The following is a 12,988-nucleotide window of genomic DNA, read 5'->3' on the forward strand; positions in this document are numbered from 1 at the left end:
CAGTATAAAAATGTGAAATATACCATTAAGAATGTGTCATATGCATTATATGATCAACTGATAATATTTTGGATATACTAGGCTAACTAAAAACATTTTAAATTAATTTCACCTCTATTTTTTTTAAATTTGTGAAAGTGGCTACTAGAAAATTTAAAATTACACATGTAACTTTTATGATACTGTATTTCCAGTGAGCAGTGCTATACTAATTTGGTCTTGATCTTTTATTTTTATCTTATCACATTTTTATCTTATTTTTTCTAGGGAAATATGTAGCCATTTTAAAAAATATATGTAAAAATTATAGATCTTTGAGATAATTTTACAAAATTCACCTTTCAACCTGCACAACTGATGCTGTTTAGGTGGGGAAAAGGGTTGTTTTTCTCCAGTGTGATATGAATTTCAGTGGAGGAATTCACTTTAGCATGAACTACTTAGTTTTTCCACAATCACCTTGAGATTTAAAATGTAAAAAAATGCCTTTGAGACCTGGTAGCTAGTGACTGAGGGAGACTAGCTCCATCAGAACTGTATGAAAAACAAGGGCATAGATTAATTGGTTTGGGTTATTTTCCCTTTCTCAGAACTCATATACATTTCCTCTCTTAAATTGGTAGAAGAAAATAAATGGAACCTCTCACTGAACTCTAATCTTCCTTAGTTGTTCATGCCCCAGAGAACACTGCACTGCATTGCAGAAGACAATAATTAAAGCCAAAGTGATGTTCTGCAAGCTTCCCTTGTCTTAATTTAAGGTAAGATTAAGGTTTGGGCCTCTGTTTGTGTTAGGTTTTTGGAATATAATGAATGTCTACTTCATGTTTTGGGAGGATGCTAGCATATATTTATGTCTTGTTGAATTTGTAGTAATTACCAACCTCCCAACCTTTTGTCTGTTACTATTAAAGTTTTAGAAAAGGGAGGGAAATAGTGTCAGGTATATACGTATACATACACATACACATACACATACACATACACATACACATACACATACACATACACATACACATATACGTATATATTTACTGCAGGCTTATTGGGTCAATTCTTATAGTTTGATATTTTTAACTCAAATGAAAAGCTATAAGTGGAAGAGATTTGCACACTACATCTTTAATCACTTTTTTCCTTTAATGCTAAAGTGAAGAAAAATATTCTGGTATATTTATAAGTTGCTATGTGAGCAGTTATGTGAAATTTATGCTGTGTAATGGATTATGGAAAGTAGCTTTGAACAAACTAAATGCCCATTTCATTCGATCAAAGCATGTTTTTACTAAATCCAATAATTATGCAATGTACTGTGTGTTTTTTTAAAGTTTTCCAAAGTATGGTAAACAAGCACTAGGCTTTCCTCATTTGCACAGTAATACGGACTTACAGGCTAAGGGTGATTTATGTACTGAAGTCATTTAAATTCCATACCTTCAAAGTCACAATGCATATGTTACATGCCTATAATTACACTCCTCCGGGGGTACAAGCCAAGAAGGTGGCAGAGTCAGACCCAGAAAAAAGAAGTAGATTGATGATATGGTATTTTGCTAATACAAGGCGAGGCACTAACAGATTATGAACCTCATTCTTGCCTTTCCTACTGGTACTTTCTGAATTGCATTTTCAAACTGATAACTTCACTGATCTCTCATTTATAGGATCTGCCTTCATTATAAAAATATTATAAAAGATAAACAAAATAATATTTTTAATATTAAACTTAAAACTTCTTCAGTTAAAGGAGAAAGTATCTTTCCCCAGCACATCACACCGACTCTCATTTATTAGATTTGAGATACATATGCTTAAGTGTCAAACCATGTTTTTTTTGTTTTTTGTTCCCCCCCCCCTAAATTTATAGTCATTTGAGGAAGAAGAACTGGTTTATGGGAACCAAGACCATGCACTTGTGTCCTTTAGAAAGTCACACCAAAGGAAGGTAGAATATTTTCGGAGAGTACTACTCATTTAACAACTTTTAAGTTACAATTCTTACATATTGTTGTTTTAAAAAGAGCGTTGCTGTGGGTTTCCTTAGGTTTCCCACAGGTTGCCAGGCATTTTCTTATTTCTAAGTGTTGGGTGACCTTTAAGCAGACTGAACGTTTAGACGGAATACAGTTAGACCTGGTAAGCAAATTTCTATTAAATCATACATCCTAATTCCTTTATTGTGCTGGTGCCATGGTGTTTAATGGCCATCTCCTTCAGGTCACTTCAACTTTAGGTTCTATAGACTCTAGTCTTCTCTGAGCTAATAATGAAATCCCACTTAATTTCAAACTTTTAAATGGACATTTCTGTACTTTTCCCCCTTAAGAAATATGTCATACCATTAAAGATAGTGTCACAGTGTGCCTATTCAAAAAGGAAAGAAATAAGGGTTGCTTTACATTTGGGGGGTGGTGGCTACCATTTGATGCCATATACTAGTATAAGATGTCTGCTTGATTTTTAATTTCATTTTTTAACATTATTTGGCCATTTCAGATCAAGATTTCTCAGACCTACTTTATACATTTGATGGGATGATGAGAAAATTACACCCACACAAAAACACACAAAAGTTAAGTGACGTGTAATTTATCTGAAGGAGGGTAACAAATTTAAAAATGTGGAAACTTGCTACTTCTTACTAGAAAAATGAATATCCTTTTGTATAGTTTGTTAATGTTACTTGGTTTGTTTGCTTTATCTGGAATCCCTTGGAGGGGATATATTATGTGATTATAGAGATTTCAAACCTCTGTTTTCACATTCTTAGGATTACAATAGGCTTACACAGCTACATTTTGTTTAGGTAGTGTCTTCTTTAGCAATGCTCTTTTGACCAAGATTTTAAAAATAAAAATTGTTAAAGTAGAAAATTGATTACTAATGATTAGCAATTAATTTTGGAGTGAAATAAATTTGGCCATTTAAGTCATAGGTTAGAGGTGCTATCCAAACTGTCTTTATTTATTTATTTTTCAAAATGTCTTTAAATGTCCTCTTTGTTTTAATGTGAGTGTGTGTGTTTCTTTATGACCCTTTTTCTGTATTTAATTAATAGGGCAGTGTTCATATATGTGGTTTATTGAGTACATTCAGAGTTGTTGAAGTGGGGTTGATTTTTGACACTACTTTATTATCCAGGACTTCTGAGTTACATTTTGAATAAAATTTGGGAACTCAAAATAAGCATATTTTTGAAGCAAAAATATGATTATCAGTAATCATAATATTTTTTAATGTTAATAAAGTTAGAATTAGGAAAATTTTTGCAAGTATTGAAGTAGCTTTTTTGTGCTTCAGCACTTATATTTAACAATCCAAATTCTCTAATAGATTTTGCTCATTAGTTATTCCATGCTTTCTCAAAGTTACACAGCAATCTTGATACCGCATTGTCATTTTGATTTGCATCTCTCAGATGATTAGTGACTTTGAACATGTATCTATTGAGGTCCTTTGCCCATTTTTTTATTGGGTTGTTTGTCTTCCTTTTGTTAAGGTGTACGAGTTCCCTGTAAATGTTGGAGATTAAACCCTTATCGGAGATGTCGTTGGCAAATATGTTCTCCCATGCAGTGGGTTTTCTTGTTGTTTTGTTGATGTTTTCTTTTGCTGTGCAGAAGCTTTTTATTTTGATGTAGTCCCATTTGTTTATTTTCCCTTTAGTTTCCATTGCTCTAGGAGTGGTCTCGGTGAAGAAATTGCTTCGGCATATGTCTGAGATTTTGCTGCCTTTGGATTCCTCTAATATTTTTATGGTTTCCCATCTTATATTTAAGTCCTTTATCCATTTTGAGTTTACTTTTGTGTATGGTGTAAGTTGGTGGTCTAGCTTCATTTTTTTGCATGTGTCTGACCAAATTTCCCAATGCCATTTATTGAAGAGACTGTCTTGACTCCATTGTATGTTCCTGACTCCTTTGTCAAATATTAATTGAGCATAGTGGTTTGGGTTGATTTCTGGGTGCTCTATTCTATTCCATTGATCTATATATCTGTTCTTGTGCCAGTACCAGGCTGTTTTGAGAACAGTGGCTTGTCATCCATCTTGATATCTGGTATTGAGATTCCTACTACTTTGTTCTTCTTTCTCAGGATCACTGTAGCTATTCAGGGTGTGTTTTTTTTATTCCAGATGAATTTTTGTATAATTCTTTCTAGATCTGTGAAATATGCCATTGGTATTTTTAATTTGGAGTGCATTGAATTTATAGATTTCTTTGGGTAGTATTGACATTTTAATGATGTTGATTCTACCAATCCATGAACACAGTATGTTCTTCCATCTGTTTATGTCTTCCTCTATCTCTTTTTTCAACATCCTGTAGTTTTCTGTGTACAGGTCTTTTATCTCTTTAGTTAAGTTTATTCCTAGGTATCTTAATTTTTTTGGTGCAATGGTAAATGGGATTGCTTTTTTAGCCTCTCTTTCTGTAAGCTCACTAGTGGTGTATAGAAATGCCATAGATTTCTTGGCTTTAATTTGTATCCTGCTACATTGCCAAATTCATTTATTAAGTCTAATAAATTTTTGATGGCGTCTTTAGGGTTTTCTATGTACAGTATCATGTCATCTGTGAATAAGGACAGTTTTACTTCTTCTTTTCCAATTTGGATGCCTTTTATTTCTGCTTCTTGTCTGATCACAATGGCTAGTACCTCCAGTACTATATCGAACAGGAGTGGTGAGAGTGGGCATCCCTGTCTTGTTCCTGTTCTTAGGGGAAATGGTTTTAGTTTTTGCCAATTGAGTACAATGTTGGCTGTGTGTTTGTCATATATGGCTTTTATTATGTTGAGGTATGATCCTTCTATTTTCACCTTGCTGAGAATTTTTATCAAGAAAGGGTGCTGGATTTTGTCAAATGCTTTTTCTGCATCAATTGATATGACTATGTGGTTTTTTTCTCTCAATCTGTTTATGTGATGTATCACGTTTATTGATTTGCGGATATTGTACCATCCTTGCATCCCCAGGATAAAACCTAATTGGTCATGGTGTATGATCTTTCTGATGTACTGCTGGATCTGATTTGCTAGAATTTTGTTGAGGATTTTGGCATCTATGATCATGAGGGATATTGGCCTGTAATTCTCTTTCATTGTGTTGTCTTTATCTGGTTTTTGTATTAGGGTGATGCTGGCTTCATAGAATGAGCTTGGAAGTGTTCCTTCCTCGAATTTTTTGGAATAGTCTGAAGAGGATAGGTTTTAGTTCTTCCTTGAATGTTTGGTAAAACTCCTCTGTGAAGTCCTCTTGCCCTGGGCTTTTGTTTGCTGGAAGCTTTTTGATGACTGCTTCAATTTCTTCCATAGTTATCAGCCTATTCAGTTTTCTAGATTCTTTCTGATTGAGTTTTGGAAGGTTATATTTTTCTAGGAATATGTCCATTTTCTCCAGGTTGTCTAGTTTGTTGGAATAGAGTTTTCCATAGTATTTTTAAACAATCCTTTGTATTTCTGTGGGGTCTGTTGTTATTTTGCCTCTTTCATTTCTAATTTTGTTTATTTGAGTCCTCTCTCTTTGCTTTTTGGTGAGCCTGGCTAGAGGTTCATCACTCTTGTTTATCCTTTCAAAGAACCAGCTCTTGGTTTCATTGATCTTTTGTATTGTCTTTTTGGTCTCTATGTCATTTAGTTCTGCTCTGATCTTTATTATTTCCTTCCTTCTGGATACTGTGGGCTTTTCTTGTTGCTCTCTTTCTAATTTTTTAAGTTGCAAGGTTAGATAATTTATTATCAGTTTTTCTTGTTTTTTGAGGTAGGCCTGTAGAGCTATGAACTTCCCTCTCAGGACTGCTTTCATTGTGTCCCATAGATTTTGGATTGTTATGTTTTCACTGTCATTTGTTTCCAGGATGTTTTTTTATTTCTTCTTTGATCTCCTTGTAACCCAATCATTGTTTAATAGCATGGTATTTAGCCTCCAAGTGTTTGATTTATTTCATTGTTTTTATGTAGTTGATTTCTACTTTTATGCCATTGTGATCTGAGAAGATGCTTGTTATGATTTCTATCCTCTTGAATTTTAAGAGACTTTGCCTGTGTCCTAATATGTGGTCTATCTTTGAAAATGTCCTGTGTGCACTGGAGAAGAATATATATTCTGTAGCTTTGGGGTGAAATATTCTGAAGATGTCAATTAAGTCCACCTGTTCTAGTGAGTCATTTAGGATTGATGTTTCTTTGCTGATTTTTGGTTTAGAGGATTTATCCAGTGGTGTCAGTGGAGTATTAAAGTCTCCTACTATGACTGTATTGCTATTGATCTCTCCCAGAAGTTGTTTTATGTATTTTGGTGCTTCTGTATTGGGTGCATATATGTTTACCAAAGTTATATCTTCTTGTTGAATTGCTCCCTTTAGTATTTTGTAGTGGCCTTCCTTATCTCTTGTTATGGCCTTTATTTTGAGGTCTATTTTGTCAGATATAAGTATTGCAACCCCAGCTTTTTTCTCATTTTCATTTGCCTGAAAAATATTTTTTACATCCCTTCACTCTCAGTCTGTGTGAATCCTTTGTTCTGAGGTGGGTCTCTTGCAGACAGCAAATATATGGTTCATGTTTTCTTATCCATTCAGCTATCCTTTGTCTTTTGATTGGACCATTTAATCCATTTACATTTCATGTTATCATTGATAAGTACTTGTTTGACATCATTTTTATTCTTAATGTTTGTGTTTCTTTTGCCTTTCTGTTTCTTCTTTTAATAGCAGTCCCTTTAGCATTTCTTGCATTGTTGGCTTGGTGGTAATAAACTCTCTTAGCCCTTTTTTGTCTGTTAAGCTACTGATTCCACCTTCAATTTTGAATGATAGCCTTGCTGGGTATAGTATTCTTGGGTTCAGTCCCTTGCTTTACATCACTTTGTATATTTCATTCCATTCCCTTCTGGCCTGGTGTGTTTGTGTTGAGAAATCAGTTGATATTCTAATAGGAGATCCCTTGTAGGTAACTTTCTGTCTCTCTCTGGCAGCCTTTAAGATTCTTACTTTGTTGTTGGTGTTTGCCAGTTTAATTATGATGTGTCTTGGTATCGGTCTTTTGGGATTCATCTTGTTTGGGACTCTATGTGCTTCTTGGACTTGTGTAGAATTTTTCTTGCCAATATCAAGGAAGTTTTCTGTCATTATTTCTTCAAACAGGTTTTCTATTCCTTGCTTCTCTTCCTCTCCTTCTGGTATCCCTATATCTGAATGTTGTTTCGTTTTGTGTTGTCCCAAAGCTCCCTTAGGCTCTCCTCTTGCTTTTTAAATTTTCTTTCCAGTTGCGCTGTGTTTGTGTGTTTTTCCTACCTTGTTTTATAATTCGCTGATGCATTCCTCAGCCTCTTCTAGTCTACTGTTTAAGTCTTCCATTGTGTTCTTTATGCAGTTATGTCGTTCTTCATTTCCTCTTGGTTCCTTTTCATGTTGGTGACATTCTCATTCAGCTCCTTATAATTCTCATTGAGTTGTGTGTATTTGTCATTGAGTTGTGTGTATTTGTCATCCAGCCGTTTGAGCATCTTTATAACCATTACTCTGAATTATTTCTCTGATATGTTAATAGCCTCAATTTCATTAAACTCCCTTTCTGGTGATTTCACTTTTTCTTTCCTTTGGGGATTGTCCTTTTGTCTTCCCATGTTTTGCTGTAACGTTTTAATTATAGATCCATTTGCTTTGCTACCCAGGTTCTTTTGGGGATGGTGCTACTGATGTGATCTCTCAAGTCTCCTGCGCTTGGTAATCTAGTGTAGCTCCCTACTTGAGCTATTTGGGTTCTCTTGATGTAAGCTTGTGAGCTGGAAAGAGCAACTGCGGTGTCTAGAAATCAGCAGCCGTGGAAGGGGTGTCCCAATTTTTGCTGTCTTGCACCCTTGGTTGAAATCGTGCATGCCCAGCAGGGATTCACAGTGGCACCCAGGAACCGTCTGTTGGGGTGGTTGGGGTTCAAGAGGCCTGCGCTCTGTAAAGGCATTACTGTGGTGTCCAGAGTTCTGTAGTTTTGGGGTGGGAAGACTCAGCTTTTTCTGCTGCTACCATGGTTGGATACACGTGCCCCCAGTGGCACTGAACAGGGGCACCCACGGTGCGTTTGCCAGCAGGTTGTACTGACGCCCTCTGAAGGGCCCTGGCACTGAAGCCATGGATTGCAGTGTCTGTGGGCAGGTATCCCAGAAGAGGGAATTCAGCGTTTCTATAGCCCAGAAGTGCGACCCTGTTTGTATACGTGCGTGCCCAGCAGGGGCTCACAGCAGCACCCTAGGGCTGCCTGTGGAGGGGTAGGCTTGGGAGGGCTACATGCTGGAAAAGTGTGTGCCTGTAGTGTCCAGAGTTCTGTAGCTGTGGGGTGGGAAGACTCAGTTTTTGCTGCTGCACCTGTGGTGGATAGGTGCGTGCTCCCAGTGGCGGCTCACAGGGCCACCCGAGGTGCCTTTGCCAGAGCTGTGGCACACTGAAGCACTCTGAAGAGCCCTGGCACTGAAGCCGCGTAATCGAGGAGGCTGTGGACAGGTGTCCAGGATGAGTGAATTCAGAATTTCTACTGCCAGGGGAGTGCGTCCCTGTTTGTCCAAGATCACACCCATCTGGGGCTCACAGCAGCTCCCCAGAGCGCCCTGTGGATAGATGGGCTCAGGGTGCCTGCTCATTGGAAATGCACAACTGTGACAGTGCCTTTGCCTGCACAGAGCTCTGACACACTCTGAGGGGCCCTGGTGCTGAAGTTGCACACCTGGGTTGTCTGTGGGCAGTTATTCAGGAAGAGGGAATTCAGAATTTCTACTTTGGGGCAGCGCATCCGTGTCTGTACAAAATCACACCCAGTGGGGGCTCACAGTAGCTCCCAAAACACTGCCTGCAAGTGGTGTGCCCTGGAAGTCTGCGTGCTGGAAACGTGCGAATGTTGGAAATGCGTGAATGTGGTATCCGGAGGTCTGCCACTGGGGTGGGGGGAAAGTTGCACTTACTGCTGTGGGAGCGGTGCACCTTTAGAGGTGGAGGTCCCAGGGTCCGTGGGTCTGCAGGCAGGGCAGCAGGATTTTGGCTGGAGTGGCTGCCAAGTCATGGGCAGTGTCCAAGGCCTGTCTGGGTGGTGGTGCTGATAAGTTCCTAGAAGAGGCCACTCTCCTGCAGTGTGGGGAGTGCCCGCAGCGGTGGTAGTCTCTCCCTGTCCAAGAGAGCCTGGTCTGCCAGGCCCTGCTGCTCCTGCTGGATTTAACTGTCCCTCCCTCACTCACACACACACCACACACATCCACACCCTCTCCTTTCATCCCCTCACTCACTCACATCCTCTCCCTCACCTCCATCCTGCCAGCCGCCATCTTCTCAGTCTCTGCTGGGTATTTAAATAAGATGCTGGAATTTAAAACATCAAATTATGTAAATGATATATCTAAGTAAAAGAATATCAGAGAATAGCAATCCAAAGCTATTTTTTTGATCTTGACTTAGTTTTCTATTTCATCTTGACTTAGTTTTCTATTTCTTGCTTTGTGTACAGAGAACTGAACTTCTCTGTACATAGTTTCACCAGAAATTAAACAGAGCAGTCCTTTCCATTAAATAATTATGAGACAAGACTTGAATTCTCAAGCAGACAGGTGTTGCTAACATGGGATTGCTAAATGTAAAGTTATTGCATTTTCCCTTGAATAAATGCATAAAACACCTTCTTTTACTTCTCAGCATCAAGAGAAGTACTGATGCAGTAATCATTTAGAAAATAACATCTCGTCTCTCAGTAGTTTATATTTTTACTTTTTATTTAGGGGTACAAATTTTATTTCAAAAATATTTTAAAAGTGTAATATGTACTTTGAGTTGTAACATTAAGAATAGTGTTTTGTTGTTAAATAGAGAGTTATGAATGTGATACGACATATATTAATAATTTCAAAAAATCTGAGCTAAAACGGACACTTGGATGAGAATGGAGTTGACAAGTTGATGTTCTGATAAACTTTTGTGCCCACTAAATAGGCAATTCTGGGGCTTTTCTGATATGGTATTTAAAGAATGTCTCCTTTTAAAGAGTTCCAAATTTCTAACAAAGAGGATTTTACTAAATCTAGATGAGGTTGCATCTTATTATCCCACGAATACGCTGTATAGGTGAAAATCTGAGGAGTTGAACTATTATATGTTGAAATGCATGGCAGAGTCATCAAGTTACCAAACAACTAAATTGCTTTATCTTTTGGAATTTTCTACTAATAAATGTGCACCAACATCTTTGGAAATACTATTATGATATTAAAGAATAGCAAAAAAGAACACAAAACCCAAAGCAAAAAAAAAAAAAAAAACCCAAAAAACAACAACAAAAAAACCCAAATCTTAATTGGTTCTTATTGTTCCCTGTATAATATAGACTGTATTAATTATAATAAAATAGAATAACCTTTTCATATTTGATAAAAATGTAGTACTTCATAACATTTTATAACCACACATTATTACTTTTATTCTTATTGAAGAAAAATAGCAAGTATTTAGCAAGGTATTTTTTTTTAAATATATTTTATTGATTTTTCACAGAGAGGAAGGGAGAGAGATAGAGAGTTAGAAACATCGATGAGAGAGAAACATCGATCAGCTGCCTCCTGCACATCTCCCACTGGGGATGCGCCCGCAACCCAGGTACATGCCCTTGACCGGAATCAAACCTGGGACCCTTCAGACCGCAGGCCGACGCTCTATCCACTGAGCCAAACCGGCTTCGAAGCAAGGTATTTAAAAAAATCACTAGCCCTAACCGGTTTTGCTCAGTGGATAGAGCGTCGGCCTGCGGACTCAAGGGTCCCAGGTCCGATTCCGGTCAAGGGCATGTACCTCTGTTGCGGGCACATCCCCGATGGGGAGTGTGCAGGAGGGAGCTGATCGGTGTTTCTCTCTCATCGATGTTTCTAACTCTATCCCTCTCCCTTCCTCTCTGTAAAAAATCAATAAAATATATATTTTTAAAAATCACTAAACATTTTGCTTCCCCCAAAATGTACACACCTCAGAAATGTAACAAGAATTATTTTTAAAACAATCTCATAGAATTTATCTTCATAAATATCACATATGCCTATAAATTTAGGATTTTATCTTATGCAATCACTTTAGTTTTTAATTTTTAACACAAAGCCAATATATTCTTGTTGTTAAAATAAAATCAGATAGCTAAGAAATATATTTAGTAAATCATGAAATTCTCTCTTCAAATCCCTCTATTTCTATTCCCCAAAATACCCACTATTATACATTTTGTGTATATCATGTCAAAAATTCTTTCCTTATATAACAAAATATAGAATTTTAAAATGGAATTGTTCCATACATATTTTTCTGCTGTTTTCTCTTTAAACATTTAACCATATATAATGAATATCTTTTCAAGACAGTGCATATAAAGTTACTTCATTTTTGCAAATGACCTATCGGCATTTTATTGTTAGAATATGTCATCATTTAATGAATTAATTACCTAGAGGTAGACGTTTAGCTTGTTTCAATTTTAATGTAATTTCTAAAGGAATAGTTGCAAAAGATCTGTTTTAAGTATGAGCCAGAGTATTGGTCATTTAGATGAAAATGCTAATCTCCTAGGGAATTCTCAGTGACCAAAGTGAGGATTAAAAAAAAGGGAGAGAAATATTATCTTTTTACATCAGTTAACAACTGTGTAGTATATTGGAAAGGTTTAGATTTAGAGCCAGGGAACCATGGTATCTTTCAAACCCTGTCACTTATTAATTCTATGACATTGGACAAAACATCTCACTTCTCTAAACCTGTTTCTCCATCTACAAAAGGGTTTGTGTGAACTACATGGTCTTTAAAGAGTCTAAAAAACTGTAAATAGAATTTTCTATGTTGCTGTAGTTAAAGATTACACACCCTTCACTAGCTAGATGATGTGAGGATTCTAGAGCAAGGCAAGTAGTCTCCATCATCTTAGGTTGTTTATTCTGCTGTAGGCAAGGCTGATGGAAGTCATGGCACATAGATTGAGAAAGCCAGGGTTTATACACCTTTGCATGCTTTCATTTTAGCCATTCCTTGTCCTCTACTCTATACTAGAGATATAAGTATATAATCCAGACTTTATATTCCTAGGAGGGATGTCCAATACTCTGACACAGCAGTTTAATTCCATTTTGGGTGGAAGTGTTTTTAATCTTTGGTCAGTCTTGGGTTAATGAGGTTTTCTAGAGCTTTCTTTGTTAGGGTAGATTCTTGGTGTTAGAATTGAATCAGGCCAGGTTGTTTAGAGTTTCGTGTATCAAGGAGCAGCTTCTAGAGATTTTGTATGATCTTGGATTTTGCATGACACTTGGATGCATGATGCTACAAGGCAATGCAGTTATAAACATATATATATATATATATATATATATATATATATATATATATATAATTTCATAAAGTCCAAATCTTATCTGCAATCAAGCTAAGATGTGGACTAAAGGAAGTTCTCTGGCAGTGACAGATAGGTCATCTATTACAACTGTAAACATCTGAACCGAGTGCTATTCTTATTTACGCCCTGAACGGTTTGAGATTTTCTTTGCTTTATGCAGCATTTCCCAGGAAAAGATACTGCAAAACCAATTTTCTTAATGGCAATTCATGCACGGTGTATTTAATAATGTCATTAATTGCTCTGTTACTAATTGTTTCATTACCTTTCTCATAGTAGCAAGTGTGAATACCCAACATTATTCGTCAGGTGTATAAATACTCTCTCTCTCTCTCTCTCTCTCTCTCTCTCTCTCTCGGGTGGTAATGTTCACATAGGAAGAAAATAAAATCCTTTAGCAGGATTTCTGACTTTCACCACAACTTCCTCTGTTACCTGGGGTGAAGGCCAGCTCTAATTTCTAAAATAATTGCCATGATCACAGTTTATATATACAAGGAGCCCATGAAAATGGCTTCAGAGTTGATCCTCACATTAGTCCCGTTTTCCTACTCTCAGAAGGAAAACTAGCATTATCCTTATATAAATAATT

The sequence above is a fragment of the Myotis lucifugus genome, unplaced genomic scaffold (assembly GCF_000147115.1).
Source record: "Myotis lucifugus unplaced genomic scaffold, Myoluc2.0 scaffold_89, whole genome shotgun sequence".
Classification (NCBI taxonomy): Eukaryota; Metazoa; Chordata; class Mammalia; order Chiroptera; family Vespertilionidae; genus Myotis; species Myotis lucifugus.